General features: G+C 38.2%; 1 protein-coding gene across 2 annotated transcripts in view; it reads left to right on the top strand.

The window, feature by feature from the left end:
* The window catches only part of LRRC4C (leucine rich repeat containing 4C), a 512,204-nt gene that overhangs the window by 391,706 nt on the left and 92,742 nt on the right, over positions 1–27,756 (top strand). The window contains exons 4-5 of one of the 2 annotated variants that reach the window (XM_074809816.1): positions 11,436–11,521; positions 13,388–13,526. The gene's annotated coding sequence lies outside the window, so the exon portion shown is untranslated. Of the gene's footprint in view, positions 1–11,435; positions 11,522–13,387; positions 13,527–21,960; positions 22,943–27,756 lie in introns of those variants that run through there. The other variant, XM_074809817.1, reaches the window with a different exon arrangement.

The raw sequence follows: 27,756 nt of genomic DNA, 5'->3' as shown, positions 1-27,756 counted from the left end.
GTCATTGGGATGAACTTGATGATTTTGCAGTGAGTGTATTTTTTAGGATTACAGGTACTGAAAGTAATGATTCAAATACTAGTGCTTTTGAGAATTGCATAGAACATAAGATATTCAGAATCCTTTTCCTCTGTGCTTTTTTGGGAAATAGTCCTTCCTTCCTTTTTATGTCAAGCACTGAGCAAGTGCCAATATCAGAAGCTTTTCATAACTGCCCAGAGCAGCCTAGAATGGTTGAGTTTATGAGGATATATTTGTTTTCATCAATTCATTTTTAAAAGAGATCTATAAAATGGAAAACAGTTTAGACTTCAGTCCTGTACAGGTAGACATTTAGCTTCCTCAACTGATACCATCATAACGTAAATGTGATGCCAGTTGAATGTGATAAGTCATTTTTTTATATATGCCATTCAGATAGTATGACCTAAACAATATAATCATGTTTTATTGTTATTTTATGATCAATGATGATGTAATGAGTTGGCTAACAGTAGGTTAAGACCATTCGTATTTTCCACTTTTTCTCCACAGACATTTTAGTTATTAAAATTCAGTTTTAGAGAGTATACGCTCTTCGTTCTCTTTAGGATTAAAAGATTCATGTATTGTAAGCGCTGAAAAAGCTCACACTGTAGGATGATACTCAGCACTAATGCTTTTATTAAACCCAGAAATATACTTAAAGAGATTTTTAAACAGGGTTTTTTTTCTCCTAATAAAACCCACACAAGCATTTTCATGGGAATGACAAAGACATCATTGCAAGTAATGGTTATTTGTACCTTGTCATGCATCAACATTGTCACTTTTCAAACATAGCATGAAGAGTTGAAAATCATCAATCTGAGTCATATACAGTGACATTTTTCTCTCCCATCTTCACTTTTTGCTACAATATACGTTGTGTTTATTTCTCTCTTTCCTAAATTGCTGGTCCAAATTATAAATATTAAGAGATCTGGGTATCTGGAATGCATTCGTTAGAAGATTAATACGAGCAAGCATATGAATTTAAGCAAGTATGATTAAAGGGGTTTTATGTGGTCTTTTGTTCTTTCAAGACCCAGTACAGTGTTTAATACAGTTGCTTCAAATGAGAAAAAAGAATGGAAACTACACAAAGAAGAGTTAGGTGGAAAACAATAACGTTAAGTACAGACAGAACCATCTGAATAATAAAATATTAGCTGTGTTGCTAGAATGACTTGACAGTTACTTAACAATGAATCTGAGAAAGCATTGCAGCATACGATGTATGAAATAACCCTGAAGTACTTGAGGATGTGGACAAAACATTTTTAAACTGATCGATGTTTTCAAAAGTAGTTTTCAAATGTATACATGGCAATCCTGACAAACCAATTTTTTATTAATAAGTTATTTTATAAGTGCAGATTGTGTATCTGTCAATAATTAGGATATTGAGTTTATCGAAATGGTTTACATTTTCACCTTTGAGTTTGTGCGAAGCTTCCTCATTTTGAAAGACAGAAAACATGAATGCATGCATTTTTTATGCAGAGATACAAAAATAATTGATCTTCCAACTCATCCCTTTAACTACAAAGTCAAAAAGGAAAAGTATACTATGGTTAAAGTAAAATAAATTTTTCACTCTTCTCTTCCTACTAAAACCAAACTTGAAAAAATAATTTCAGACCAAAAGGCACATTCTGTTTGATCTGAAATACAGTGTTATATTTTGTTCAGGATTTCTGAGTTTTTAAATGAACTTTTGAATTCAACTTCAAAAATGAACTATTACATATGATGGCAATGAGGAGAAAGAAGGTCTAGAAAACTGACATTTCAGAAAGAATTGAAACAACTGAAACTGAAAAGCAGAGAAGAATGAGGGATGGAAATGGGGGAACAATAGAAGTTTTCAGTGCATGAAAAGTTTTTGGAAACAAGAGTAATCCATGCTGACTGTGGGCAGGATATGTAGTGGGTTGTCATGGTTTGAACGAGGCCGGTAGCCCTTCACCACATGGCGAGTCGTTTACTTCCCCCCCCACCCCCTCTCCCCGGTGAAATAGAGGAGGGACAAAAAAATGAAATTTGTAGGTTGAATAAAAAAAATTTAGTAACAAAACAACAGTAACAATAGTAAGCCCAAACGGGTGAAAATACAGCAGTGGCTCACTGACCGGTGACCGGTACGCAGCCCGCCACTCTCAGCAGCCATCCCGACCGCACCAGAAATCCCGCCACGTCAAATGGGAAACCAAAACGGGCCATTAGAGAGCACGTGTCCGCCTGTCTACTGAGCATGATGTCACATGCTACGGAATACTCCAGTGACCAATCTGGGCCCGGCTCTCTAGCTGTGCTCCCTCTCAGCCCAAGGAAAGTTAACTCTATCCTGGCCGAAACCAGGCCATGGGTTTACACTGTGGCAAATTTTTCCTTAGCATTGGGAATCACTTTCTAATAAAGACACTGAAATATTGGACCATAAGATAGTGGAATATCTACTACTGAATTATTTCTGAACAAGTTAGAGTGCCTATCAAAAAGGATGACAGTATATCTTGTGAGAGAGGTAGAGTAGTGAAAAAAATTACCTGCTAAGGGGCCTAATTTTCTAAATACAAAAAAGGATAGATGGGTTCCAGGGTAAAAGTCTATTTTTACACTCAAACCTCATAAACTTACTTTATTTCTAAATTTTAGTGGGTTTTTTTGTATTGGTATTCAAAGTACAAACCTGTTCTAGTTTTGAAATTGTGAACAGACTGGTTTGTACTACCTCTCTCACTTGAAAATAACGATAAAATATTTCTGCTTTTTACAGCCTCTCTTCAGTCTCTCGCAGTATAAAACAGCAGTGATTTTCCCATAGATTGCAAGAATGACTTGTTTTCCTTAAACAGCAACTATAAGATAAATTAATTAAACTGGTGTCTTAAACTAATGACGGTCACTTTCAAGAGGCAAATAAACTGTTTATGGTCATGTGGGAGTCAGTCCGTGAGAATGAAGTGCAAGAATATTGTAAAACCACTCTGAGATAAATATTCTGAAATTTTTGCCAAGGGAAATGAATTGATTTTTCTCCTGGGACTTAGTTCATGTAGATCATTAGAAGATGGCCAGTCCAGCAAGTAGATGTCTGCAAATCAGAGGTTTTCCTCCAATTCTAGCGGTAAGGCGACTGTATCTAAATTCAAGGGCAGGTTATTGTTTTGCACAGAGGGAAACAATTGCACATTTATGAGATATCCTTAAATGTGTTTTCCCCCCAGCACCACATCTTTTTCATTTGAGTGTCAGCTGAAGTGCAGAGTAATATACTGAGTTAAGTGAAGGGCTAAATGAAGCAATTAACTGTTCTTTCCAAGACAATAAAGGCACCAAGCGTGCTTTAGAACAGCTGGATGTTGACCCTTTTTTTATACCTGAGTCAGAGCAGGAGAGGCAGGGATGCTCACAGAAGGTTTATCTCTGCTCCTTTTTCCAGCCCCTTGAGCTCATGTTATGCAAATTCATGGAACTTTCATGTGTGTGAAACATTTGCATTTCCCATTGGGGAAACTAGGTTCTGGGGAGCCTAGGAAGTAAGGAAATATTCTTCCCTGCCTAGCCATCTTCTTACTAAGATAGCTGCCACAACTTTATGACTGTTATAGTCCATGCTTCCTATTTTGAAATACATTTTCCTTATAGTAAACTGCAACAAAATCTGCCATAGACTAGAGGTTTTTGGTATCATGCAGAACACAGATTTCCTGGGCTTGATTCCACAAGTAAAACTGCATTGGCTTTACAGCTGTAAAGAAGCAGGTCGGACTTTGCCTAAATGTGTCGGGGGAAGTATCTACATCCCAGGGATGGCAACAGTTCAGCTCATAAAGTTTTACAGGGCAGCTTTCATTTTTATTAGTGTAGTAAAGATTGCAGATTCTCATATCTGGTAGATGGGCTAGTTTGTGTGGAAGGTTCCTAAGCATGGACCTATAGTCTTCAAAATGTTTGGTTCCATACTAATGATGCGAATGACTGAAGCTTGTTTTACTCTAATACAATGTGGGTCTAAGACCCTATTACAGAGTAATTCTACAGCTCTTAGTGTCATTGACAAAATGGTTTTGTTTTCAGTCTCTGAATTCGTGGCAAATTCGCGTGGCATTCCAATTTCTTCATTTTAACCTGTGCTTTTCTAGTAACTTGAGAATTATTCAAGGATAAATTGATTTACATGTATCAGAATTTAAGATAAGGCTAGAAAACGTAGGAGATGCGTGCATAAAATGTGTGCTTTGTAATTTAAGGTCATACAAATACAAATGTTTGGAAAAGTCTGTATGCAACCTTTTTTCTCCTGCAAAGTGCTATTACATAGCAACAGATTTGAGTGTCATTAGAGTGGGTATTGAAGGCACGGAGAAAATCAAGAGTTGATTCATGTATTCGCTGAGTTTACCTGGAGTGGGGGACATGTAAGTTCATTTATTTCAGTTAGGTGATTTGAACATTTTGGAACTCGGATTACAATCAAGGTTACTGTTCAGTTTGTAGAAGTTTTTGGTTACATATTCTTAAAGCTAGCAAGCTTTCCCCCACACCCACAGTTTTCTTCTGTTGCTGTGAATTAAGCTGGTTTTTTGCTTTAACTCATGCAGGTGCCAAGAACAATGAACAGAGGTCGTTTTATAATGATATGCATGCAAGTTAGTCTTGCTTATTTCCTTCTACCAGTGTGTTCTGGAGGAGGTACAGGACTGTGTTTTAGAGTTGGTTTTTTGTTTTTTGGGTTGTTTTTTTTTTTTTTTTTTTTTTTTTTTCTGTTAGGAATAATTAGTAATCTGTCTAGTTTTTTTAAGACCTCATGTTAAAATTGTGATTCTATTAACTGTTATTTTGAGACCTGAAGACAACACATCCTAACAGTTTAAATAAGCCACTTCATATAAATCCTGTACAATCCACTAGGCATAAGTCAAAACGCTGCTCTGCAGTCTCACAACTAGTCTTCCGCAGGTCTGTGATAAGGTTTTACATACATGGGAAAAAAAGCAAGTGTGTTCTCCTGCATTTTTCATCAGTGTCTCCAATATTGAAACTTGCACAGAGAACGATCCTTGATGCAACAACATTAAATAAAAGATCCTTTTGGGGGTCTTTACAATACCCAGTTGTTCTTGTAAACAGGTAATAAGACATGAAACAGTTGGGTCTCCTTTTGTTAAAGTTTTCTAAGCAGTTGGTTCTGTTTCAGTTTCCTTAGTGCCATGATAGTGCTGGCAGGCAGCATAGAAAGACTTTGGCAGAGTGAGACGTCTCTATTGCTTGTCTGAACTTTGGCACAAGAATGACAGTTGTCAGGAAATACCTCAATTTATATGCTGATTCCCTAACAGAGTTTTCATGTCTTCTGATAATTTCATTTTCTCTTTCCTCATATGAAACCTGTTAAATTTTATCAGTATCTCCAAGTTATTTTCTCCAGGTTAATATTTAGAGCCATATTTGCACAGAAAACTATTCTTATTCTGGTTGTAAGGAACAGACAAAGTAAGTGTATGTATGCATGTACAAAAAAAAATAGGTGGAAGTATAGCTGACAGTCATTTTATATAGGTGAACAAATAATTCAGCTTTTCTAATGAAATTAATTCTGACAAAGTCATTGTGTATATTTGCTTGGGTAAGTCGAGTAGGAACTGTGTAGTAATAGAAATATCTGAGAATTAATCTTTAAGACACATTTGGCCTCCCATTTCAATAGACATGCACCATGCTTGGCCATAGATTATCTTACATTTTTCCATTTTTTCAAGTACTATTTCAAAGTAGACTACCTTTGATAACCACAGTAGATCTATTTCTTAATATATTCATATTAAAAAATGACCTATGACTAAATCTTGTTGTTTTTATAATTTAATTCGGATTCATCCTTTACTTTCTCTAAGAAAAAGCAACATATTCTAGTTTACATACAGTATATTAGAGAAAACTTTATGTATTTTTTATCAAGATTTAAAAAAAAAAGAGTTGCTGTATTTTATCCTTCATGAAACTTCTTTTTAGCCTGACGTCTAATAATTCAGAAACGGATATCATATCTAATAACAGCATAAATTTATGTAGGCCAGATTAGGCCAGTTTCATCTGGAATGATCCAACATAATTTTAAATAGAAAATTCAGCTCCTTCTGACACATTTAGGTAATAGTTACATTGTATCAGTTATACTTTATGTATATTTTAACGACTAGAATTCGAGATGAACTTTTCTATGTTGGATAATTTAATTCCTTCTAACTTGATTTTCAATACTGAATATATCCAGGACACCAGAGAATCTTAAGGAACAGAAGGATATCGATAAAACTCACAGAAATTAAGCAGATGTCCCACAATGCCCAGTTGATAATTTTGCATAATGGTCGTTGCTTCTCTTAGCTAACGGTGCTGCGATACTGGAGATACAGATGTTCTTTGTTCATTCTTAATTCCTTGATCCCTCCTTTTCTGTTTTTAGAGTTGCTTCTTCAGTATTTTTATTCTGCGTGTAAAAGTATATTTTATTCCTCATGAAACATTTCTAGTGCATAGATCAGCACAGCTGATGATGTTTATTCCTCTGACATCAGCCGTTCCTCTCACATGGTCAGCTCTGGCCTTAGCAGTAATAATAGGGAAAAAAATGACAAAATACTGTGGAGGTGGTTAAATACCAGAACAGATGGACTAGAGAAATCGTGGGCTCTTGTAGGTGTTCAACCTCCACTGGACGTGCCCTGAGCTACCTTCTCTAATTAGACGTGTTTTGAGCAGGAGACTGGACTGCATGGCACCTGGAGTTCCTTTCCAATGAAAATTATGACTCTACAACTTCATTTGTCCCTTGTAATGATTAGTGAAAAAAAACCACAAAAAACCGCAGAATGCTGTAGGCAGAGCATCACATACTGAATTAGTATATTTTCTCTCTCCTTTATTTAACTTGCTTGTTTGTTCCATAAAAGGTGTAAAGATGGGGTTTTGGAATACCAAGTTTTGCTAGAAGTCATACTGAATGTTATGAAGAATGAATCATGGACGGTACAGGGCTTATTGAAAGAAATGGATTTGTTAATGAAGATATGAATATATAAATGCTTTCCAGTTTTCAGTTTGATATCGATCCTGACCTTCCCATACCACCTTTGCCAGCAGTCACATTGTCCTAAATTGTTAGCTTATTGTTGTTCTCAAAGCACTCAAGTGAGGTAAGAAATGGTCATACTATGAAGAACATGCTTTGTGCTGCTTAGACCGTTAAATTCCTGAACAAATTAGAAAGTTTAGTTCAGGTCCTTCGATATCACTGACTTTTGTATAATGATAAAAAAAGACAGTGCAATGGTTAAATTCTACTTACATGATTGCATTTTGCCTACGAAAATCTTAAAAGAAATTGAACAGCAAATGCCAATTCTTGCTCTTGACGTGAAAACTCTGCGTGGTGCTACTGTGAATCTTTTACCGGAAGTTATGTAGCAGGTACATTTTGGTGGCCTGTAAAATGGTCCCTATGTGATGGTTTTAGACACAATGTGATGAAAAGACCTGCATGAGTACAACTTAATGGGTTTGTTTTGGTTAATTTAAAGGTAATAAGCTTACAGGGTTGGTTTTTTTTTTTTTATGTTATAATATTACAAATTGATATTACTGGCAGGGGGGCATGATCATTAACTCCTCTGTTAGCATTTTCCCAGGAAATGCTCTGCACTTCAATCATTATTGCTCAAACTATTGCTCTAACAAGGAAGATTACAGTGTGATTTGTATCCTGTTATCCACTGTATGCTAAAAGCAGCATATTAGCATGAGTGAAGTCTAGATAAGGTTTGAAGTGCTGATACCAGCTGCTAGAATGTTTCCTGCAGGGCTGGTTGCAATATCACTACAATAACGCTTCCTGACCTGATAATTATGTTTGAGAATTGCCGCTAAAGTCTGACTTCGAGTTTTTTTTATTCTTGACTCCTAGTTAGGAGTTTATTTAAAAATAAATAAAATTTTAAAACTCCAAGCAACAAAACCAAAACACCTAGACAGAGAGTGCTGCTGTATATGGGGAAAGAAGACAGAGAGAAGCAGGAAAATTAAAGCAGTTAATTTCAATAATTTTAAATATGGGGGGGAGGGGGGGGGAATGAATTTGCTCATTGTGGTTTCATCTTCTACAAATACTTGAGGAAGGAACTTTTTAGTGGAAATAACATACAAAGTTTTGTTCGTAGACGCTAATTTCCAAAGATATAAAACCTGGTTTTAATTATTTATAGCCACAATTTGAGATTTTCTTATTCAAGAAATTAAAAATGCCTTTTTTTGTGTAATTGACTCCTGTTTTGTGCCTGTGTAAATCTGATGCCTCTATTTTATCCCCTTACTTTGCTGCCTTATTTCTTTATGTTCTTCCTGGGTGATTTTAAATTTTTATATTTATGCCTTCTCCAAGCCTGCAGAATCCAACTTCTCTTATTTACCTTCTTCCTCCATGCGAAGTGTTGTGCTGACACCTGTACCCATATAACTGTTTGTGCATTTGGCTTGTTCTATGTTCGCATCACTTTCTCCAAGACTGATAGATGTGGTTGAATAATATTTAGTGAGTATTTTACGTGCAGAATTGTGACTCCTTCTCAGGAAGCCTTTAAAAACATGTCTTGATTTGTAACGAATGGGTTTTTTTCCGTTGTTAATAACCAGTTGATGATCATTGTGCTGCCAGATCCGTTCCACAAAGAGCAGCAAACCTGTGCCTGGATTGTGACAGAGGTATTTCCCCAAAATGACCTGTGCCTCTGCAATCCCTCTTCATGCTGTTCAGCACTGATAATGCTTTCTGTTGTGGATTATGACAGTCTGAGTGACACACCATGCAATGAATAATAATGTGTCAGAGCTGCAAGGAGTTAGAGCTTCCCTCTCACTTCTAGCACCTTGCCTAACAAACTCCTCTACTCCCACACAGTTTTGTGACAAAGGGCTGGGATATATTTATATACTTGCTCTCATTTAACCAAAGCAGAAATCCTTGCCATTCTAGAGTTTAGCAAACAAGGTCTTCATCAACAGGGTTGCCCTGTAAATATCCCACTTAAATACCTTACAGAATCAAATCCTGAAGGTGGGCATGGGTATAATACACAGCTGCCCACAATAAACATCAATCAGTTTGCTAAAGAAGGAATGTGTAAGATGCAGGTGTTTGAAGTTTTCTGCAGCAAGATAGGGAAGCGGTATCTTAAATGTTTTCTCTGTCTTAATATTAGAATATTCTGGAAATAAATTTGAATCTGTGAGTATATTGTCTAATACATTTTTCTCTCTGCGTAGAATCACCTCAGTCGCTATGACAAGTTTTTGTTTGTCTTGGGGTTTTTTTTAATGACCAGCAGGCTTAATGACTGACTCATAATCCTGCCATACACTGCCTCCCACCTAATACCATAGTGACAAGCTGCTGGTTTTCTTCTGTACAAAGTAAGAAATAGAAATTGAGTCCTTCGAAAAATGGGATAGCCACTGACGTCTCAGTATGATTAAGCTGCCATGGATGGTGCTGAGTACCTGTAAGAAATGCTCCTTACCCCTGCAAGGTTACACATAGACCTTAAACATTTAGCATGTGTTATTTTCTGTTATATTAGCAAACAGTGTTCTTGTTTGAAAGACTTTTAAAGATGGAAACATATGGGAGTTAGGTGATTAATGCACTTAATCAAAATCTGTAAATCACAGAAGGTTCCAAATCCATATGTTTAAGCACCTGAATACCTTCTGAAATCTATCCTAGACGCTTTATAGAATAAAGTCAGGTTTAGTGATGTGTTGATGTTGTTCGGAAAAGTTTAAATGGAAGAATTTCAACAACCTCAAGCTGTTATGTGAACAGTAAGAACTTCTTATCTTAAACACATTAATTTAATGGGAACAATGCCAATGCCACTCTGCCTACAAACAAGCAGAAAATCCTAGACTATTGAGTTCAAGGTCCAATCTGCATCTGCCTCTCATTCCAGTGTATTTTTTTGTAGATGTAACAAACATATACTTTGTGATAGCTACAAGCTACATTATTTTAGAACAAACATATGAGAAATTTTCTCTATGTTTTGTGACAGACGTTTGAAAAGTTCTTCTATGAAAATATCCATCCCTCCAGTGGTCTTGACCATAAAAAAACATGCCAATGACATTTAACCCTTACCATATGTCACGATAAACATGTATGTACAGAGTTACATATATGTATCTGTATAAAAGGCAGAAACAAACCAGTCTGATTCTTAGATCTGTGGTAGACATGCAGGAAATGAAACAGCTATTTCAGTGTAATTCTGTGATTTTAATAACTACTTGAATTCTTAAGAGAATGTTAACGGAAAAATACTTGTGTAAAAAAATCATCACTTTGGAGCCATTTATTTACTGATCTTTTTCTGTCAATAAATATCCATTGATATATTGATATTTTATTTGTTTTTCTTTTCCTAAGAAAACTGGTGGGAGGGGCAGTAATTAAAAATAAATGCAACCCCCCCAAATTATCAAAATAGGAATAGTTTGGTATTATCAGTAGTTTTGTTTTAAAATTAATTTGTCTTTAATTATCATATTTCTGGGGAAAGTTTTTCATATGAAGTTGAAACAGCTTTATAACCTTGCATTGGGGAGCGATTGTATTAAATTTGTACTTTCAACCTAAATATCTCTTCTCTTCTAAATTTCTCTTCCAGAAAAGGAATTCTAGTAACATGTACTGTATGTACTTTAGGACCACAGATGGTTAATTCCTGCTTCCGGATCTATGCCTTCATATATGGAGTTATTAAATGTGGTTTTAAAAGTGATGATTCATTTTAGTTGGCTCATCTTTGGAGAATGCATTTTAAGTGGGGCTGTATTTAACGAATATTGCTGTGCCTGCTTTTGAAAATAAGGCCCACTTGCAACAATTTAAATGAAAGCCGATATCCCTTGACCTCCTGATTTTCACCAAATGTATTTGTGAGCAATTTGGGGAAAATTTGAAAACTTCAGTCTAGTATTCCAGCTTTCTTAATATTACCCTTACTTATTGTTCAAAAACTATCAATGCTGTAAATTTTGATGCTACTACTACTTCTTATCTCGTAAATTATAGGTATTTTTATTAGCGTGTTGAGGATAATTTCCACCTACATGGCACAAAGGAGTGTAAAACAAATAAAATTGTAAGGAAATGCAGTTTCAATCTAAGGTAGTGGAAAAGTGCAAGAAGAGAGAAATAGGTCTGAAAAAGCAAAAAAAGCAATTGGTACAAATGTTGACCAGATCTAGACTCCTGTGTATCACCTCTTGCTTGTTGTGTTTTTTGTCCTGCTCCCAAACAAAGCTATAATCATGATGTACAGCTTCTTAAAACAGTGTTTCATTCCTTTCAGGTTTTTTATCCTCTTCATCACCAGAAATAGTCCCCTCAACAAGAAACTCTTCCCTATATCTTGAAGATCAGATCTGATGCAGTAAGGTGAGTTTTGATTTAAAACCATACCATACCCTCTGGGAACAAACTTTGGAGACATGGTAGGAAAACTGAGTCTTAAGTGTCATAAAATACACTTTAAATAATCATAATCCCTGCCATCATTTTCATCAACTGTGACTGACAGAATTTCTTAACTTCTTATCAGGGTTTCTAACATGCAGTCAATAAAGAATGAGAATTGTTCTCAACCACAAGTTCGCTTTAGAACTTCTCAAAGGATCCTATCCTAATGGGGACAAAGATGTCTGTTTGTATTAAACCTGTTTCCTCTTATCGTCTCCAAAATAGAGATTTATATTTGCCCCTTGTAATCTTTACAGGGCTTAAGTGCAAATCCAATGCAAATGGGTCTGGGCTATTTTTCCACTTATACTGCTTTATGAAATGAAAGTTATGGAACTACCTGTTGTGGAATAATGCTGTATTCTCTTTAGAAGTGCCACCATAGTGGACTAGGCAGACTATTCTTCTGTTCTGGAATGGCAGTAGCCAAGTAAATTCCGAAAGAATTTCAAGAGACTCATTACTGTATTAAAAAATTAAAAAATTAAAAAATTAAAAAAAGACTGGAGAGCTGCTGGTCAGAGAGGGACCTGGGGGGGTTGATTGACAGCCAGCTGAACAGGAGCCAGCAGTGTGCCCAGGTGGCCAAGAAGGCCAATGGCATCCTGGCTTGTATCAGCAATAGCGTGGCCAGCAGGGACAGGGAAGGGATCTTGCCCCTGTACTTGGCACTGGTGAGGCCGCCCCTCGATGAGTGGGTTCAGTTTTGGGCCCCTCACTCCAAAAAGGCCATTGAATGACTCGAGCGTGTCCAGAGAAGGGCAACGGAGCTGGTGCAGGGTCTGGAGCACAGGTCTGATGGGGAGCGGCTGAGGGAACTGGGGGGGTTTAGTGCGGAGAAGAGGAGGCTGAGGGGAGACCTCATGGCCCTCTGCAACTCCCTGAAAGGAGGTTGCAGAGGGATGGGGATGAGTCTCTTTAACCAAGTAATGAGCGATAGAACAAGAGGTAATGGCCTCAAGTTGCACCAGGAAAGGTTCAGACTAGATATTAGGAAGCATTTCTTTACAGAAACGGGTGGTTAGGCGTTGGAATGGGCTGCCCAGGGAGGTGGTGGAGTCCCCATCCCTGGAGGTCTTTAAGAGTAGGGTCGACTTAGCGCTGAGGGATCTGGTGTAGTTGGGAACTGTTAATGTTGGGTTGATGGTTGGACTTGATTATCTTCAAGGTCTTTTCCAACCTAGATGATTCTGTGATTCTGTGAAAATTTTTCATCCTCCTCTTTAAGATGATACTGGAAGACGATTAGATAGTTCACATTTCATATGCTCTTCAAATGATGTATATTTTTAATGGGAATGTAGAAATAGAAGGGACAGCTAAACACTGGTTGAGAAAATCCAGAGAACTCAAGGTGAATATTGGTCTTCTAACTAATTTACACCATATTTCAGAGCACTTGTGAGTATAAATACGGTGCCTCCTGCCTTCATTCATTGCTAGGTCCTAAATTGTTCTCTGACTTTTTCATCCATCTAGTTTGAGCCAATGTTTGTCAAAGTATGTTTATATCACAACACATTCAGACATCTTAAATTATTTAATATCAGATATTGGCTGCTAGGGTGCAGAAAAGAATGATCATTATTTAGAAGGATGGGTTTTTACCGTCTCTGTTACCTTATATTTTTCCTATTTGCCTTGCCTGGTGTAGTGCACATCATATGGTGGCTATGGTGTCACATCATGCACTGACACAGCTGTGAACCTTGACTATCCCTAGTCCAATTAATGGTGAGTCCTTCCTGTTTAACACATTCAAGAAGTGTTATTTCCATTTTACAGGTAGGGTGACAGGTGTGAAGAGAAATCAAATAATCTCTCTTGAGATTATGCAAAGACTGTGGAAATACAATCCCAGTGAGTCCTGGCTATAACACTTTTGATGTCCTCATCATTGTCCACAGTCCTGCAAGCACTGACGGTAAGAAAATAGGTTCTTATGTATATTATATGCATTATAGTGTTTCAATCCATGTGAATTTGGATAAATCTAAAAAAAAAGGTTTCTGCTGTTTTCCAATGACCAAGGATAAGCTATTAGTGATTTAAGAAGAAAAAAAAAGAAAAAAAAATAGTTCAAAAAAATTCACTGTAAAAAGTACATGGGTTTTTTTCATATTGGCCAATAAGGGCCGAGTGGAAATTTGTCTGATAAATAAAAATTACGTCTGGATTTTGGTTATAGAGGATGCTGAAGATATTTAGTTGAAGTAATTTATTTAGAAAGTTATAAATACATGAAAATAGACCTTGAAAACGTAAGTTATCTCCCTGACTAATGTTATTCGTGCCATGAACTTTTTTTGTTTGGTTGTTTTTTTTTTTTCATTTTAGCAATTATCTCTATCTCTATCTCTATCTCTGATCTCTTTGAATACAACATTTATTTTTCTCCCCAGTTTATTGAACGCTATAACTTTCTTTTGGATCTTGCATGGTTAAAGCAAGCCATTATCCTTTTTTGGGCTGAAAATTTAGAGATCTGCTATGTTCCTCTTTCCTTGGCTCAGATGTTAAACTGAAGGTCTTTTCCCCATACCAGAATTTCACTTCAAATATCTGCTAAATATGAGGACAAGGTAGAACAACATGGCTGCTAGGTTGCTCCTCAGTAATGTTTTGAAGCATATGTAGTTAAGATTTTATTCTCAATAAGTGTCAATTGTATTTTCCCGTCACAATAACTCCACGGGATAAGAAATTAAGATGTCCGATACATTCATCTCTATGTCAGAGTATCATATTCTTGCTATTTAAAAGTCACTGAAGAAAAAAGAATGCTGTTACACCTTAAAGATATTATTTTCAAAGTGATGCATCATTCAAGTCCACATCTAGTAGCTTTTTTCTTAAATTTTACCTTCTTAAAATTCAATTTAAAAGAAACAGTCCTTTTTCACTTTACTGACATTTTCCAACCTCACTGATTCTGTGATTCTGTGATTTACAAAACCAAATACATATTAGATGGGGCATGAATATAAAATGAAGGACCATGCTCTATTTGCATCTACGCCTACATTAATCTGGAGACACTCCATTGAAATCAAAGGAGTTATTCCTCCCTATGGAGTTAATTTACAACAGTTTAATGTCAGTGGCACTCAGTCCTGGAAAGGAGAGAATTTGTCTAGATTCGATTTCTAAGCTTGAAATTAGTGCCATAGGAAAATGGTAGGATTTGGGCCATTTTTCTCAGGACTGTTTTAGAGTGAAAGCACGTGAAATTTTGTTCTAGGCCATTTTGTGAGTCAGATTTTTAATGTCGAATACAGTGGTTAATTTCAGTCAAAAATGTTCACATTCTATAGGAAGTTGAAAAACATGACCATTGCCAAGAACTGGAAATTGGAACAGAAAAATACAAAATCTTCTTTATTATTATTATTATTAATAATAATAGTAGTAATATTGTACAGCTTTTGTTCTTCGCTAGGGTTACTACCCATGAAAATCAGGCTTTGCAGTTTGATTTTGTAGAGGATAGAGGTTCTGACATGCACTTCCTCCTGAACTGGCCTAATTTGTTTAAGTAAAAATTGGAATAGGATGTGAAAAAAATAGTACTGAAGGGCTACACAGCTACTGTTACAGTAGAGATTAAGTGTGTCCTGTATGGCTGTTTCTAACCAAATGAAGGTGAATTAATAGTGGTTTTGAACAAATGCATTTGGTTGTGTGCGTGTTGTAAGGAGCTGTTTGGGACTCAGAAATAGAAAAAGCTTTGTCCTTCATTGTTTTGGGAGTAGCTGTACCAAAAAAGAGTGAAGGTTAATGTTGATCTTCAAGTTGCTGAGCTCACAGACAGAGTTTGGAATGGAAGCTGAAATTTAAAATCACATAAAAAAGATGCTTTGAAAAATTGTGGTCTTATTTAAGTCAGCAGAACTTTTGTCATTGACCTCAGTGGAACCAAAATTCATCTGCTGGGTACAAAGGAAGTTTTTGCTTTTTTCAATATGTAGTTCCTTTTGTGAATAAGTGTATACTCTTAAGGTTTAACACTGTAACTCTATGAAATTTCACGTACCCTAAAGTTGTGCTACAATAAACTTAAAAATTATTACCAATCCTAAAGGGTAAGCTCTTGATAGGGACATAATTTCATAAATGTTCTAACACAAGCTGTATATATATATATAGGTCCTAGTCCGAATTGTAACACAACAATCCAAAGAACAAAGTTAGGAAAAGTTTAACTTTTTTTGTTAGTGATTTCTGGTTTTCATATTTTCTTTTCAGAAAAAAAAAAAAATCCTCTGCTACTTCTGAGTTGAATGCTAGGCACTTAATTCTCCTAGGCACACAGGTGAAGAAGAGAATCTGAGAGCAGATTATAAAAAATATTTTTACCAAATAAGTATAAGGCTTCTTACTTTCCATATAAATACTTTTATGAGCTATTAAATTACAGAATCATAGAACGGCTGCGGGTGGAAGGGACCTCTGAAAGTCATCGGGTCCAACCCGCTGCTCAAGGAGGGCCACCTCGAGCCAATTGCCTAGGACCATCTCCAGACAGCTTCTGAGTATCTCCAAGGGGGAAGACTCTACAACCTCCCTGGGCAACCTATTCCAGTGCTTGGTCACTCTCACAGTAAAAAACTGTTTCCTGATGTTCAGAGGGAACCTCTTGTGTTTCAGTTTGTGCTCATTGCCTCTGGTCCTGTCACTGGGCACCACTGAGAAGAGCCTGACTCCACCCTCTTTGCACCCTCCCTTCACGTGTTTGTAGACATTAATAAAATCACCCCTGAGCCTTCTCTCCTCCAGGCTGAACAGTCCCAGCTCACTCAGCCTCTCCCTGTAGGAGAGATGCTCCAGTCCATCATCTTCATGGACCTTTGTTGGACTCTCTCCAGTCTGTCCCTGTCTCTCATACTGGGAACCCCAGAACTGGACTCAGCACTCCAGGTGTGGCCTCACCAGTGCTGAGCAGTGGGGAAGGATCACCTCCCTCCACCTGCTGGCAATGGTTTGTTTAGTACAGCCCAGGATACCGTTAACCTTCTTCGCAGCAAGAGCTCATGTTCAGCTTAGTGAATTGGTTATCTGCTGTGATGGAAACACCGACAATAGGGGATTCAGTTCCATAAGCAGAAATTCTAGAAAGGCTAAACAGCAGGGTGCTTTTCAGTGATGGATTGGTAATATCAAAGATGGAAATTTGTAGAACAACTGTAGAACAATTCTAAACTTATCCTGTTAACCTGACTGGACAATGAACGTACAGAAGTTCTGAGAATATGGTTCCTTTCAAATGTAAACAACTTAATGAAAACCACCATTCAATTCCATCTTTACCAAAAACAATAGATATTTTGATATTATGGAGACATGAGTTTATTGAACAGTCACTTAAACTTCCATGTGCCAAAATTACGTGTGCTGTGGTTTACCCAGATTTTCCTGAAAAGAGGATATATTATACTGCTTTCAAGCCTCTGTGACCCCAATAGAAATTACCTATGAAACAAAATTTCACACTAGAACTGTAAACATCAGAGCAAAAATATGTGAAAATTAATAAATGAGGCAGTATGATAGTCAGCAGCTAATTTTGATAGTTATGCACCTGACTTTAGTGGGTTTTGTATTAAAAGATTTGAACAATCATCATTGAAATCACACATACAGGAAAATATGTACCATGAGCTTTGATGACATTAACAAAATCGCAGATTCCCTGTGAGGTTATGTATGACATATTTTATATAGTCTGAGATTTTTAGGATCTCTTTTGAATCCCTAAATCGATTAGTGAGCTTGATCCTTGATCCACGCAGTCAAAAGTATATTTGTCAGCATTTTTTGTTCCCTTTTGATAGTAGTAAGCTATAAGAGGATTCAAGTACTGTCTCCATATGCAAGTAGCTTCTTGTCAGCAATGCTTAATAAAATAGAAAGAATAATATGTTCCACAATAAAAGAATAAGCTGATCCACGGCTTCCTTTATGATTTCTTCATGTTTATTTAAAAGGAAGGCAGGGCTGCCACTGACTTAGAACAACTTGAAACTGCTTTTCACTTTGTATAAGCAAAATGATCTGGTTTCACTCTTTTTCTTAGACTTTTTTTTTTTTTTTTTTAATCAATTTAAAATCTCTCTACAGGCCAGAATTCTCTTTTCTTAGGCTTTAGTCATGTTTCTTTTCCACCAAATGACTGACAGTTATGAATATCTAGTCTTTCCACTAGCCTCTTCCAGTGCTAGTCACACAGAGAACTTCAGTCCTTCAACTCACATCATCTGTCAGGAAGGAAAAGGTGTGTTTTAAGAATATGTTGTTGTCCGTGCTTGTTACGTGAAGATTTGCCAGTACATATGTTGAGTTTTGTTATCCTCCTATACTGAGGATCAGGCAAGCTTGTCCCATTATATGAAAAACAAAGTTGCCTTGCCAGCCTCTGTTTAGTTTTCTTCACAGTTCAGCCTTTTGACTCATGATGTTCTTGGTCCATGAGAGGAACCAGGACTGAGTGACCTCCACTGGGTATTTGGGATTTTGTACCATAGCAGCAGGGACTATCCTGCAAGCTATGCCCAGTGGTGGGGAATGGGCATGAAGGATAGCAATTCCCTGGTTTAGGAACAGAACAGAATGCTCCGGGATATTTCCTCTGTCTCAACTTGTCAGTGCTCGTAAAACATTGCATCATGTGTATCATCCCAAGTTTTCCATGGTGCTTTCATTTTGAATATCAGCTCACCACGTTGGATGGCTTTTGGGAGCTGATAGGTAGGGATTTGTTTTTCTTGCCCAGAAAACCTGGAAAATAAAAGATTGAAGGCAATATACAGTGGTGTTTGGAGGCAACAACACACCATGTACTGCAGGAAAAAATTCACACAACCAATTCCGCCCAACCCTAATGATACGCTTTTAACATTTGATTATTGAATGACTTATGTGATAATACTAAAATATTTGTTTTAAATAGGTTTTTCACGTAGGTGGCATGTACGTTTGTAAAACAAATAATACAATTATATTTTTATTTTGTTTAGTTAAAGGACACGTTTTCATATACCATGCAGTGTCATCTCATAAGTATTGCAAATTAGATTGTTTTAAAGTTATATTCTAAGAAGTTAATCACTCTATCTTCTATGTTTGTTAGGTGATAAAGCATAATTGGTATATTAACAATAGCAAACTTTTAAGAGAGAGAAGATTATATTATAGCCTACAGTGTATTACAGTCTTGATACTAATTTAGTCACATCTACATCAGCAAATATATTATCTTTGTATATGTATATATATGTACATTTATTTAAGTACTGTCTCTGATAGAAATTTTGATGTCATTTGATATAATTTGAATGACATAAAAAAAGCAAAATGTGCAAATTTCCATCAAAAGTGAAATATTAGTTTGTATCCACAGAGATACTGTGGCCATTGCAGATGCTTGTGTCTTAGATTATGATTAGATCCCCCAAAGTTGTGTGTCTTCTGGTTTTGACACCCATATATTTGCTTAAGTCAGTTACAGAAACCTTCACTTTTGCTCATGAGTTCTTTAAAATTAGCAGAAAATTGTTCAGGAACTTTTTAAAGAAACAGTGGAGCAAACATGTATTAGGCTGTGATGTTTTGATCCTTCTGGGAAAAGGAACAACTCAGTGTTTTTTCAGGTTTTAAGTAGTAAAAAGAAGACTCTCATAAGACTCTTGTAGGCCCAAAATACACCAGTGGCATCAATGAATAAGATGGGAACAAAATAAACTCACCAGCTGAGAAAAAAGAGTGTTACTTGTCAGCAACTTCATCTCCTACCACAGTTGCAGCCTTCTCCAAAACTCCCCAAGTTCTTTTTTAGCAATCCTGAAAGGCCATTATGTTTGGGTTAAGCGTTACTACTACACACTCAGTCTTTCACCCATTGTAGGTAATTTGTGTTTGCTGTTGATTTCAGTGATAGTGAGATCAGATGCTAAATGATCTAATAGTGATTAAGGACCTGGTTCCAGTTGCTTAACTTAAATCTGGTAGAACTTTCTCACCAGAAAGCCTGCTGAGTCAGTAGAATAAATCTGAAAGTCAATGTTAATGATTCAATAAGTGTTATTTGACCGAACTCAGCTTGCTTATGGATTTTATAATTCTAGGAAACTTCTAATATGACATATAACTTAAAAATTTGTTTTATTTTATTTTCAAGTATGACGGTTTCACACCAAAATTGAAGGCTAAGTAAGGGTACCAGACATAACTTGGCTATTTGAGAGAGGATTTAGCAAAGACCTAGCTGTATTATTGCATGCGTGGAATAACTCAGAGTTACTGCTTAATATAAGAAGTTTGCTATAATTACCATGGAGGCAGCTGACTAATTCTTTTTTTGGGGTTGTGTGGAGGAGTTAGATCTATAAATAATTTCTTTCTGATTTTGAGGGAAAGAAATGCTGGCACATACATCATCCATATTCTGTTTCCCTTGATCCTGGATAGGGTAGCATATCTAACCTTATAGATGCAAAGTTTTCTATAAAAATTCTATTTAATTCAGGTAAACAATTTCCTTGTTTAGGAAAAAACAAGACACAGGCCCAATTCTGGGCATTTTAGGAAACATACATAAATACATCTAACATATCTTGGTAAGGAGGTAAGTACATAACAGTCCTCTCAATACTTTAGTAGCCCAAATTAGGGAGTCAGCTGAGAAACCTCAAAAATCCTGGTCAGAAGTCATTCTAAACAAACTGCAGAGATTGGATAGGTTAAGCCTAGACATCGTACTGTTGTGTTGCTGTCACTTAACAGCTTGCTGGAGCCATCACTTGAACCCACTGAAACCCTGAAGCACTTCATAGGGCTTTTGGCCTGGAACGTCTGCCAAAATGAAGTTTAGGGAGCTTGTATGTGTATACAAGTTTTAAACAAATACTTATTTCTGTAATTAGAAAACAGATTGTCTTTCCATGCAAATTATTTCCATTGTTACATTTTTTGCAAAGGTAACTTTATACCTTGTTTCATTTTATTGTCATTCCTCTGCATCCGTAGCTAGAGTTGGTACCTGTGAATGCCGGTTGTTCCGTACTTCTTTCGCAAAGACAACTTTATACCTCATTTCATTTTACTGTCGTTCCCTCTGCTTCAGCGGCTAGGCTGGTACCTGTGAATACTGGTTGAACTGTCAGAAGGCAGGCTTTTAGGAAAATGAGTTTTGACATTCCTTTCCTTAAGATGATCCCTTGTTTTTCAATTACCTCTTTCTGACTTGGGAGATTTCTTAAGGTAACCCTGAGTTTGTTCCCAGGTTGTCAAGCAGGTGGCAGCAGTGCCACATCAGAGCAGCTCCCATCCCTTTTCCCTGACATCAAGTGTTAATGCGATTGACCAATCAGTGCTAAGATGATGGGAGGTAATTGGGTAATTGTATTATACTGATCACAAGCAGAGAAAAGAAGGGAGGGGGTAGGGTGGGGGGAAGAAGGGGTAAAAAAAAAAAAAAAAAAAAACAAACCAAACGAGCAAGAAGGGAGAGAACAGAAGGGGAGAAGGAGGAGTATAGCCAGAAAGACTGGCCCTGGGATATTTGCAAATCCTAGGGTGTCACTGAAAGGTGGGGAGTAAGAGAAAGCCAGAGCGACAGAAAAGCGGAGCTACTCCCAGCAACAACAACAGCAGCTGTCAGGAACTGGATATATACATACATGCGTACGTACATGCACACACAGGGAGAATTCAAGCTGAAGCTAATGGGAGGGAGGAAGGGTTTCGGCTGTGCAAAGGGCTATGCAATTCAGGGATGAAACTAAAAACTGAAAGAAGCGGCTGCGCTCCTGGGAATGTGTCATCTTGGAAGGGAGGGAGGCAGGAAGGAAGGAAGAAAAGGGGGAAGATAACTGGCATGTGGAAGAAGATGAGAGACTAACTCACTGCTGTGCAGAAGGGAAATCCAACTTGTAGATCTGAAATACACCAGGCTCAGCTTGGAAATGAGATCAGACCTGCATTGAAATAAAGAAAGGGAGGAAAAGGGAGGCAGAAGCTGGAGAGCTTGTATCCTTCTTTCTCTCTATCTTTCCCTCTCTCTCCTCAAAGAAGAAATAGAAGTTTATCTTCCTCGGTGCTGCTGGATCTGTATAGCTGCTGGACAAAAGATGGAGAGGAAGCTGAAATGAAAAGCAAAGGGTGCTTGTGAATTTTACAGCTAAGAGGACAAATCACACCTCCCCGGTCTTCTTTTGTGCCCCATTGGGGGAGTTTTAACATCAGAAAGATTTTGAGAAGTGTGGGGGGCAAAGGGGAGAGTGGGCGTTAAAAACACCCGTCCCAAGTGTTTAAAAAATAACAAGGGGATGGATTTATTCTTGACAGCTGGTGGGAACCTTGAATTTTTTTGTACTCCCTCCCTCCTTCATTCCATTTAATGTGAGATTATGAAAATGCAGAGGAGTTGGAGGGAAGGCAAAAGGATATAACGTGGAGTTTGAAGCGAGGAGAGGGTGCTGATGCTGTGGATTGCTGGCTTCTCGCTGAAATCAAAAATCCAATTGCGCACTGGGTTGTGATTGGAAACCTAATCAGATCTTTGGAGAGGGGGGAGAGAGACTAAAAGTTTATTGTTTTGACAGACACAAATAAAAATTTAAATGCAAAAGGAGATTATTTTCTAAAGGAGTGTGGGGGATAGAGAAAAAGAAGAATGGGAATCCCCGTTCTAATGTGGAGACACACGGATTGGATAATTGATAGTGCAGCAAAGAAGGGGGAAGAAGAAAATTGCCTGGCAAGACCTGGATCTTAACAGTCACAACAAAATTACATTAAAATAATACAGATGGAGGGTTGCTTAAAAAGAAATACAGCCCATTCTGCTCTCCAGAGAAAAAACAAATAGTGAGCAATGGAGAGCAGTGGAGCCAGAGAGGCAGAAAACCTCAGAAAAAGGAAACTAGGCAAAGGATCCACAGTGGAATGAAAAGTTTCAGAAAGGAGAAGGACCGTTCACCCTCTGCAAGGATTTTTGGTTTTTTTTCCTGTTATTTTAAACCATTCTTCTCCAGTGAAGGCAAACATCAACGTTACCACTACAGCAATTTTAAGCAGAAAAGTTGAAAGCCACAGAGAAAATAAAGGACAGAGAAGAAGAAAGCAAAATTGCCAGAGGGGGAGAGTTCAACAGTGCTGGGTTGGATTGGCACCAGTATGGACTGAAATTGCTGGGAAATTGCAATTGGATACCATTTATTATTATTTCCTTTCTTGTTTTTAATTTTGGTTTGGTTGCTGAAATGAAATAGTTTTCTAACCCCTCCCCCACCCTGGTTTTTCGTAACCACTCGGATTTCCAGCTGGATAGTCTTTGAGGATACAGTAAGTACACTTTCCATTTTATTATTTTTTGGAAAAGGAAATATACCCCATTGCCTCTCTTATTTCTTCCTTAGCCCTCTTTTCTTGGTCTTTTCCCCCACCTGAATAAAGACTCGGACTGGATTTTGAATAATGGCTGGAGAGGGGTGGTTGGGAAGGGAGAAGGGAAGGAAGGAGGACAGAACTGAATTCTCACTGTAGCTCAAATGTTCCTATTAGTAAAACTCCCACCTTGGTAGGACGTTGCAGATGCCAGCCTGTGTGGCTCTATAGCATTTGTAAACGTTCACTAGCAAAGAAATCTTTTGAGAAAGCCCCTGCAGTGAGTGGGGGGTGCTGCCTGAATGCCCAGTCTGTACAAACGAATGCAAGTTGCATAGAATTGGATGCACGGAGGAGGTTTATTTATTTATTTATTTCATAAGTATTTAAAATAGGGAAAGGCTCCGACTTGCATGCTGGCATCCAGTCTGACATTGCAGATCAATATGGTGTATTAATAGGAAAATTTTGTAATGAAGCAAGGAGGTGAAGGATGGCTTTTGGCGGGGGGGGGGGGGGGGGGTGGTGGTGTGTGTGTAAGACAAGAGGGTTTAATGGATTTTGAGGAGGTAGCTCTGAGAGAAATGACATGTTTTACACATTGCTAAGAAAAAGCAGTAACAGTCTGAGAGAGGACATTCTTCTATCGAAGGGAGTTTAGGAAACTGATGTACTGGCCACTTGTGCCCTCCAGATCTCCTAGGAAATTCTTTGTGATTTTGTGGTGAATCCTTCTGGCTCCCCTAGGACTTTCATGGCACTTGAAGGAGATTTACTTTGATTGACAAGCAGTGAGAGGACACAGTGGGTTTAGGAGGTTTTTGGTATTATGCTGATAATGAAAATAATTAAAAAGTGGCTTGTAGATGGTGGGGTTCACAGATCAGCAATGATGTGTAACAGACCAGTAAATGTCTCTCCCTTCCTTAAAAAATGTGGTGTGGGGGTGTGGAATAAGGGGAGAATAACATGGTGTTTAAAATAGAGGAAGAGTGCCACTTCCGTCCCCGCTCCTGGAGTGACTGCTTAGCTTATAGATAGGGAGTTTTCTTTCTTTTTCTTCCTCTTTTCTCCTCCCTCACCTCTGCCTTCCTCAACCTTGGCCTTCACATGTAGAGGCCCCAGATCAAACTATTAGGCCAGACCTGATGGAGGAGGAGAGGGAGAAACAGCTAATTAAATGAGCCATTGAACAGATACGGATATTTTTTGGCAGGCAAGGTGCAGAACTAGCTTTGCCACTCATTTTACTTTTCTGTAGCTGCAATATTCTGGAGGAGGGGAGAGAAGGCAGGGATGGGAGAGGTGTTGGTGGAGCTGGATTTTAACGTTTTTTTCTGGCAGCGTTTTCCTCTTCACAAGCTTCCTGTGTGAAGCAACACAAGCCAGAGCTCTAACTTCCCTGGATAAATACATAAATATATATTTCTTCCTTTTTTCCCCCCTTTCTCTATTCACTCCCGTCACCACTGTTACTTCATGAAAACATTCTGAATCTTTTAGCATAATGAAAATGAGACCTTCTGCTTCTCAAATGTTTCCCATGTGCTTCTGTTTGGAGGTCATGCCTCTTAAACATTGGCTACTTGTAAAGGATTAAGATTTAGGGTGCAATTCTGCTCCTAAGGAAATCTCTAGGAGTTTTTGTTTGGCCACACGAACAAATCAGACCCTTTGTGCTGTTGTGTTTAGAAAAAGAAGGAAGCAGGCACAGCAAAAATTGTTCCTTCCAGCTCCAATTACTCTCATTTTAGTATAGCTAAATCGGTTTAGTATGAAGTGCTTTAGCCTCATTTATTTCTCTGGGCACACGTTTCCTGGTGGGACATGAAGTGGGTAATAAGTTTGTCAGCATCTGAAAATAAGCGCAAAACTCTGTTCTCCATTCCTTCATGTATCATTCTAAGTCTGTGTCCTATTGTGGGCTACACTTACATCAGCAGTTGCAGTAATAGAGCAGCTAAATTTATGTTAAGCTGCTGCTCAGTAATTACTGAAGGAAAAAGAAGCTGGCTAAGGAAAAGGCATCTCGAAGCTTTTCCCTGGATTGCTGTCAAGTGAACACATAAACAGAAAAATTGATAGAGCAGCTCCAGTTTTTGACAATAGAAAGATGCCATAGGTGCCTCATTCATTTTGTACAATAACTAGCAGGAGGATTTTCTTGATGCGATAAGGAAGCACTGGGAAAATTTAGCCACCAGTTTGGGCTGAAATAGGCAAACCTTGTCAACACTGAAAAGCTAGGGATGCGTGTCTGCTTCTAAAGAGGCAACAGTTTCACACTTCAGTGAATCATTCACTTAATACAGTAGCCAAAAGACACATGGAACAACCCAGAGCTTAACGCATACAATCTCAAACTGGGAATGAATATAGTATTTCTCAACATTTGTGCTGGGGCTTATCCAGAGCCCAAAGGGCTGACCATAAAATAAATGGCCAAAAAAAGTCAATCCAAACATCCAAAATCCAAACATCCAGCTAAATGAGGAGCAACAAATCTTCTCAAGCAGAGGCAAGAGCTGGCTGTCTGTGCTACTTCCCTGGCATGTGCCTGAGCACAGGTGTATCATTCAGCAGCATATGCTGGTCCTGTGGGCTGTCTCCTCTTCAAACCAGGGACAATCTTTTTTATAATGAACCCAGGCAGATGGGATTTTGGCACTGTACAGGGAACCATTATGTGTATATTTAGGCACCAAATGCTTGTACTGAAGGAAAGAGAAAGCCGTATTGGAGGGTCCTGCTCCATTTGTTCTAATTGTTCTCCAAAACATCACGCATCTCAAACTTCAGGTATTCTTGGCAAACTGTAGGTTAATAATGTAATGTAGCTAGTCCTTGTCTTTTCGCATGTCGGGAATGATTTACACTGATCTAGAATAGGAGCAGGTTCAGTTTGCTGGAGCAGCAAATTTTGTGTCACAATATCTCCCAGCCAGATAGCACTGACAAGTGAAAAATGGACTTTCGGATTGGGTGAGACCCAAGAAAGAATACTCTAGATGTGAGCCAATATAAGCAATCATGTGGGACTGGAGGAAAAGAAAGGGATTCCCAAGGTGCTTCCATGGCTTCCGACATATAAGCTTTAAAATTTTTTGCCTGTGACCTAAAAAGCTCTATCCTATTTGACATGAAGATTCTTGCTGTAGTAATATGAGATGGGAAGATTTTGCATGGGGCTCAGGACAGGATTTTAGCACACTGAGAGAGTTTGGTGCTGGCGAAAACTCGCAAGCCAAGCTGTCCAAGAGTGAAGTTGCAATATATTCACTGAAGGAGTGCGCTGTGCACAGCAGCAGTGTGCGAGAGCCTTCATCTCGGTCTTGCCAGTGTGCCTTCACTTTGGCTTGGAGGTATCCTTTTCTGATTGCTAGTGAGGGAACGAGGAGTGAGAAAACGATGCTGGAATTTGTGCCACTTGCAGTCTGGAGGAAAATTACTTTGAAGAAATGCAATTAACACTCACTAAGCCATTTCTAGAGTAGTCAAGCTAATTGGACTTTGGGCTACTATTAGCAGGGGCCCTTCCTCTGCATCCCCATCCATGCCCTTGTGTCAGCTTCCCTATGAAAATCATAATGAAAAACAAGCCTCCTTCAGCTATAAAGTGCTGCCCCCTCAGGACAACCCAGATGAGAAGGGTTTAGTAATAGCAGGAGCCACGGTGGTCTGGAAGGCAGCCGTGCAGCATGCTCAAGCCTAGCAGCATGGGCAAGAAGCTGCCATTAGAAAACATCCTGCCTCCGCTTCTTGTAATGGCAGAAGACATTGGGGCTTGGCTTGTCACATTTTGCAGTGGTTTATTTAGTGATGTTATTCAGAAAAGAAGAAAATACAGCTGTTATTTAGCTGTACTACCATGGTCATTTTTTCTCTTGGGGATAGGAATGGGGACACAAGAGGGGAGATCAGTGTGCTAGTGGTGTGTTTTAATTGCATATTCACACGCTGCAATACATGGAAGTGAATTAATGTGTCGTTCCTGGTAGGGGGCCTGGATACTTTGCTATCTGTTAGAAGAAAAGGCAAAAATCAGACGCTTGTGCATGCACACAATAAAAGAGAATCAGGATTTACATTTGGTATCCAAGGAAGCGAGAGCAGAATCCTGCAGGGCTTTCTGTTCATTGTTTGAATGTTGCCATAGCAATATCTCAGGGCACAAGTTACATGTTTTCCACTTCTGGAGTTGAGCTTTTCTTCCTTCTCTCTCTTTCCTTCTCTAGATACACACAACAACCAGGGGTATCTCCACAGAACTTTGCACGGCAATAGGTGAAAAGGTGTTTGAAGGCTGTGTTATCCATTTGCACATCTGTTTGTATGTTCTTCCCTATCGTTTGTTAATATGTTGGAAACCCAGTTAGGAGGAAATTGTTGGATAGAAGTGGAGTGTGAGGCTCTCGTTGTTAGGACATTGAACATATTACAATATTTTGTGTAGTGGTGATATGTTAATTGGATAGCTGCAGGCAAGCAAAGTGTAGCAGTCGCTGGCAATTAGAAACAACAATGAACTTCCCAGGACTGAATCTATTCCTTGGGCAGATTAAAATGCATTTCAGGTATATACCAGAGCTTCTGTAAATTTAAATACTAACAGCACAGTAAGAACTCTTGAAATGCTGTTTTCACAGTGTTGAGACAAGATTTACCCTGGCTGCTTGGGAAAGGGAGAGAGGCAGCATCAGACCACTGAATAAAATCTCCTATAATATTTGCTGCAGAGCTTGTACTTGTTATGTCAGGACTGTGGGGATGCA

This window comes from Strix aluco, chromosome 31 (assembly GCF_031877795.1).
Source record: "Strix aluco isolate bStrAlu1 chromosome 31, bStrAlu1.hap1, whole genome shotgun sequence".
NCBI classification, from domain to species: Eukaryota; Metazoa; Chordata; class Aves; order Strigiformes; family Strigidae; genus Strix; species Strix aluco.
This window is presented reverse-complemented; position numbering and strand designations above follow the sequence as displayed.